Source organism: Protopterus annectens, chromosome 11.part0 (assembly GCF_019279795.1).
Source record: "Protopterus annectens isolate FY-2018-M chromosome 11.part0, PAN1.0, whole genome shotgun sequence".
Classification (NCBI taxonomy): domain Eukaryota; kingdom Metazoa; phylum Chordata; order Ceratodontiformes; family Protopteridae; genus Protopterus; species Protopterus annectens.
Window position 1 is genome coordinate 1067089394 of NC_056745.1, and position 6000 is coordinate 1067095393.

Consider the following 6000-nt stretch of genomic DNA (forward strand, 5'->3'; position numbering starts at 1 on the left):
CATCTCCGTTCACATGCTTACTCGGTTACCTTGTGTACTCTCAGCTAAGCATAGCTAGGAGCAATTCGACACACCCCTATCCTGCAGCTTTGCCTAGCTACGGGCAGATGGGTTTAGCAATGCTCCAATGTGCTTACAGCAATGGCGACACACCCCTCTCTTGATGTCATCTTTATTTCAAGGGCTCACCTTGGTGTTATAACGCTACGCTGTGAGGTGCATCCTTATACCAGCGGGGAATCTGAGATTCACTATTACTCCTCTCATTTGCATGGCATTGCCTACTAATTCCTAGCTACTGCGCATAACACTGTCACTGCCCCTTAGCAATCCTTGTGCCATGAGTATGGTGTAGCATGCCTGCCATTGACTATTATGGGGAAATCGTGATATGTGTTTCATTGCAGTTTTATTCTTTATTTTTATATATTCCTTGCGATCCCCTTTGCACACAGCTGCCCTGCGCTTCCACGTTGTGATAGTGTGACTATATATTGAATGTTCATTTTATATTTTGTACATTTTTTTTATGCCAATGGCTATATATTTAGCCATTGGCATATATTAACAATATAATGCATGTGTTTGGTCGGCTGTCATGGCTCCGATTATATGTTTGCAAAAATGTAAACCATTTTCTACGGTTTACATTTCTGCATGCTTACACTATGCTTGCACCACTTCCTGAATCGCTACATACCTTCATTTGCATGCTACACTTTTGTACATGGGGTAATTAGCATACAAGGCTCAGGAGTTGTGCAGGCATAGAGTACACAAGTAGTGCATGTGGGAACGGCTCGTACCTGAATTGCTTGGCAGCCATCTTTGGTGTTAGAATGCTGACGTTACGCCTGCACCTGGCGCAAGCTTCATGAATCCCGGGGAGTGTGTATGAATTATATATAACATCCATGCATTCTAACCTTATATCTTCTTCCCTTTGTAGTCCCTGCCTTTCTCTACACTGTGAACTGGAAATTATTGCTAATTTATATTTTCTGTTAACTCTTTAAATCTTTACTATTTTAATATTTCATACTATGTCTCTTACATACACTACTTCTTAGCTAGGATAATAATTAAAAAACAAAGAGTTAGTAGACCAGCAGGCATCCATCATCCCTATTAAAAAAAAGCATAAAAACAAGGTTTAGAGCAATTAAGGAAAGGAGAGGTGTCTCAGTGACCCCTTCTTCTTTGAAGAAATGAAGAATTAAATGGAAGAAAATAAATAAGTCAACTAAAATCTGCTACAAATAGAGATAGCACCTCAGCTTTCCCAACTTAGACACATTCTGGTCTGAAATATGTTTCTTATCACTGGAATAAGAACAGCAATTTTGGCTGGTAATGGCACGGAACATATCCACTCACATCTTACATATATTTGCTGCTTATCAATGCTGACAATTTGCCACTAAATACCACTGACTGCATAATAATATCTCCAAATCAATCTGATCTGTTGAAGACAATTTATACAAGGTTCTGCATGAACAGTCTCTAATACAGTAAGCTTACTCATCAAGGCAGGCATGGTAGACACAGTCCTTAGCTTAAATTTCTCACAGTCTGTAGATTGTAGACATGGTAACATCATATGTTTGACAGGATTTTTACTGTGAACTATTTCCACAGTTGTGTAAAACAGTGGGATACAATGCCAGTATTCAGCCTAGTTTTCTACATTCTTTCTAGCTAATCCTACAACTCAACTATCTACCATTCAAAACAATTGAAATGAATCTGTCATGTGCTGTTTTAGAAGCTGCCCACAAAAACCCTCTTGCATATAATAGGTTTACCTGATTAACAAATTAATAAAAATAAAGCTCAGATTCCATGAAGTTACATACTCTGAGAAGCAGAAGCACATTTTGCAGATTGAATGCACTGTTTCCTCTCTGCAGTAGCTACAGAATCATATTTTAGAACTTCTTGGAATAACTCTTTACAAACCTGTCTACAGCCTTCAGTTCTGTTTCACTTCCAATGACCCTAAGTGAAATGTAAAGTGTGGCACCCACCCCTCCTTATCATACCATTTTTTTTCAATGCAACCTAACCCACATTTAGGATAATAGTTCCACTTACCATCCTTTGCCATTTTAAACACTGCAGCCTTATAAGGTTCAATACTAGGACCATGAAACATCACATTTTTCATTAAATTACTGATGATTAACTCGAATAGCATGCTGTAGTTTACAGGGATTATGTGGATCTTTCAAGGTTTGACCACACAACCAGCACTGAGCCACGTCTTCAATGAAAAATTAGTAATATCATATATCAGGTTAAACAGCAGGAAGCACATTAGAAACTAAAACAAAACACTGACTTTTTAGAAGCCATTTAAGTTCCACCATGCTGTCATACACTGTATGGTCAACTCAATCGTTTGGAAAGAAGGGACTGTACTTGGATCACATCCATCCTGTGTTTTCAGCAATTACAAGATAAGCTGAATGCCAAAAAAGAAGGCTTGTTTTTTTCACTGTCTAATGAAACAAGATTCACCACATACAAAGGCAAGCGGATTCCATGAATTCAGCATGGTCTACTGGCAGCATCTTATACCACGTTTGACAAAGAAGCCAGATTTATTTTGAAATCTTTACTGCTTTGACTTGAAAGCATCCTGAAGACAAGCCATATGCCATTGCTAAATAGGCATTTGCATATGAAAGTATTTGTTCAGATGACTTTTTTATCTTAAAAAATTCAGCGAATCAACACCAAAGTGAATCTACAGGAATCAAAACTGACTTATGCTAAATGCTCTTTATTAATGTATTTTTTGTTAGGGCTGGAAAACTAGTCCAAGTACCCTGTATGTTGACTACCAGAGCCAAGAGACAAATACTTATATAAGCATCTATAATACAGGTGATCAAAACAGTAGCAAAAATGTTAAAGGTAATGACAAAATACACAATTCACTAGAAATAAGCAATAATAAAGTTTGCTAACGTGAACATTTAGATAAAATTATATTCTGTTCAATAAATATCAGCAGTTTAGCTAATAAACTTAAACAGTAATAGTTCAGGATTACATTTACCCAAAAATTGTAAATGAAGTCAATGACAATCATCTTGAACCATGGTTCACACCACTGGGTGACTAATCCTGCCACAGCTATTCTTCTATATCACACCCTCACGCACATGGAAAATGGAAAAGATTTTGCGATCGTGCCAAACAGTGATGTCACATCACGCAGGTCTATGGATGTCCATAAGGTGCCAAAATGAACAGAGGAGCTGGAGAAACCCATGGCTACTGCATTGGGGGGGGGGGGGGCTCGCTCATGAGAGATACCTGAGGACTCCCTGCGGCCACAAGTTCAAAGGGTGCCTAACGCTGGTTATGCTGTCTGGTTGCAACAGATTGGGGGGGGGGTAAGCCAGCACTTTTGAATGACCTGGATATATCTGTTAAAGTGGTACCATCAATGTATGAACTCAGAAGAGATCTGTGTAAGAGAATTCTCTTTTCTTTATATAACTCAGTAACAATTATTTAGAAGAAAATATCACTGATCCCAGCCAAAATGTGAAAAAGAAAACAGCACAAGTTATTAACTGGAAACTTGGGTTCACTTTGAATGCTCACATTTGACCAAGCTGCCTGCGGAGCTTAAACCACCTTTAAAGAAGACCCATAGTCTTCTTCAGTGCGTATAATATTTGAACATTAGTTGTCTATGTCAGAGCAGATAAAGACCACTCCTGTGGGTTAAGAACTATGGATAGGATTTGCAATCAACTACACAGGGCTGGTACCTGGTAAAAACACATTCTAGAGACCTATACAATTCACAAACCTGCCAAAACATAACAGAGTTTCTACATAATGTACTGCATACCTATAGTAGTTCAGGTATGCAATAGGCATGCAAACAGAGACTAACATCATTCCCAGTTCTATATGCAGACTGTAGAGAAGCCTGTCAATTATGTGTTTATAAGTGCAGAGTAACTATATCAGCTAGTTATGTGATACAAAAGGAAATATAGTTCCACAGTAGAATGTTGTTCAGCAATATCCAAAAATTACAACACAGGAAAGCATAAAACAGAAATATAAGCATTATGTCTGCTTTTTCAAGAACTTACCATGCACATGCCCTACAAGCACTGTCATACAACTACAGTTTGTGGTTGTCACTTCTCACAGATATAATATAGCCTCCGCTAATGAAAGATATCAAAATGCTGGATCACCACAAGTATATATTATGCAAAGACTTCCTGTTCAGCAGACTGGACAATGTGGAAAAATGGATACAAGTGAGACACAAGGCACAAATGTCTACACTGCATTGTAAAATATAAGATTATTTAAGGAAAATTTTACAAATTTTATTTGGTAAAAATAAATGAGCGAATGCCACAAGATACTTCTGAGTCAATTGCAAAACTGACTTATAGCTACTTTATAATTCTAAAACACAAAGCACACAGGATTTAAGAGCATAATAATCTCTAACATCCTCCAAGAAGTCAGAATACACCAAACTGCTGAAACAGTAACTGGATGCACTCAGGCCTTGCAAAAATAATCTCTTACTGACTAAGAGATGCAAAGCTGGAGAGTCGCATGTTTTTTATAGAAATGCAGTAGTATTTCCAGTTTTAGATATATGAACATTCGCGGTGTATCTCCATTATTTTAACATCTTGTTATCCCCTGGATTGACTGCCACATCTCCTGTTCAGGTAGACCTGATAGTGCTGCTCTACCATCATCATCATCACCCATAATACCGTTAAATAGTGTGCCAATACTATGAGTTCCCACTGCATGGTTTATATACTCGGTATTCATAAGGGAGAACCACGTGTACAAAATGTGTCTATATTAGTTCGTCGAAAGACATCTACATTTCACACCTCTCCATTGACACAAAACCATCGAAATTCATTTCCACGATTCACAGAATTTTCCCCAGGGCAATGAAATAATTGTACAATAGCACAACGCAAAATGTAATGCACAAATCAAACCCCCCCCCCTAAGTATATATACCAATTCTTGCACTAAAGTGGGGAAAAGGGCAACGCTGTGGAGTTGACTAACTACATCCTCACCGTGGGAAAAATTCCATGATTTGTGGAAGTGAATTTTGATGGTTTTGTGATGTTAAAGAGGTGTTCGATGGTGATGTCTTTCGATGACGTGATATAAACCCATACAAACCATGACTGGACATCGTGTCAACTTACTTTTTTGAACTGTGCATTACTTGCTAAAGATTGTTTTGTTTTTTGGGGGAGGGGGTGCTGTAGAACTTAACAATAGTTAAGTGATCAGTAAGTCTCAAAGTGACCATTTAAGGGATAATGGCCTGATTGTGATACTCCAAAGCAAAAGGTATGGTCTTATGGAAATAATTCCTACTGAGAGCCCTTGGATGAAGGTCATATGTTCCTCAAAAATAAGATGGATTTTGTTTCAGTCTTAACATAGAAGGGAATGTGATGCCGCAATACAACTACACATTTGATATGCTAAAGCCTTTCCTGGGTTACCTTATTCATCTTTAATTTGGGTACAATGACATCGTGCATTATTTGCTACAGCTTGGCAAGAGGCATTATCTACTCATAACCATTTGATCAATTTAAGATGAAGCATTTTCTTTTTTTTTTCAAAACAGGTTTATTGTTTTAACATACAAGAGAAATATCATAACAATTTTATACAAGTAATTAAAAATAGATATGATTATAACATTCAACAAAACAACCAAAGTATTTACAAAGACATCCACTACAATCAGATCAATTAATTAAACTAAAATACCATGCTATTGAAATTAAGATTTTTTTAACAGGTTTTGTAAATTATCCCATACAATATAATAGGACGTTTTTCCAGTTGTTCTTGACCTTATTGTGTTTATTTCCATATGACATACTATATTCATAACATTTTTAAATTCATTGAACGAAGGAGGTGTATCTGAAATCCAATTTCTGGTTATTATTT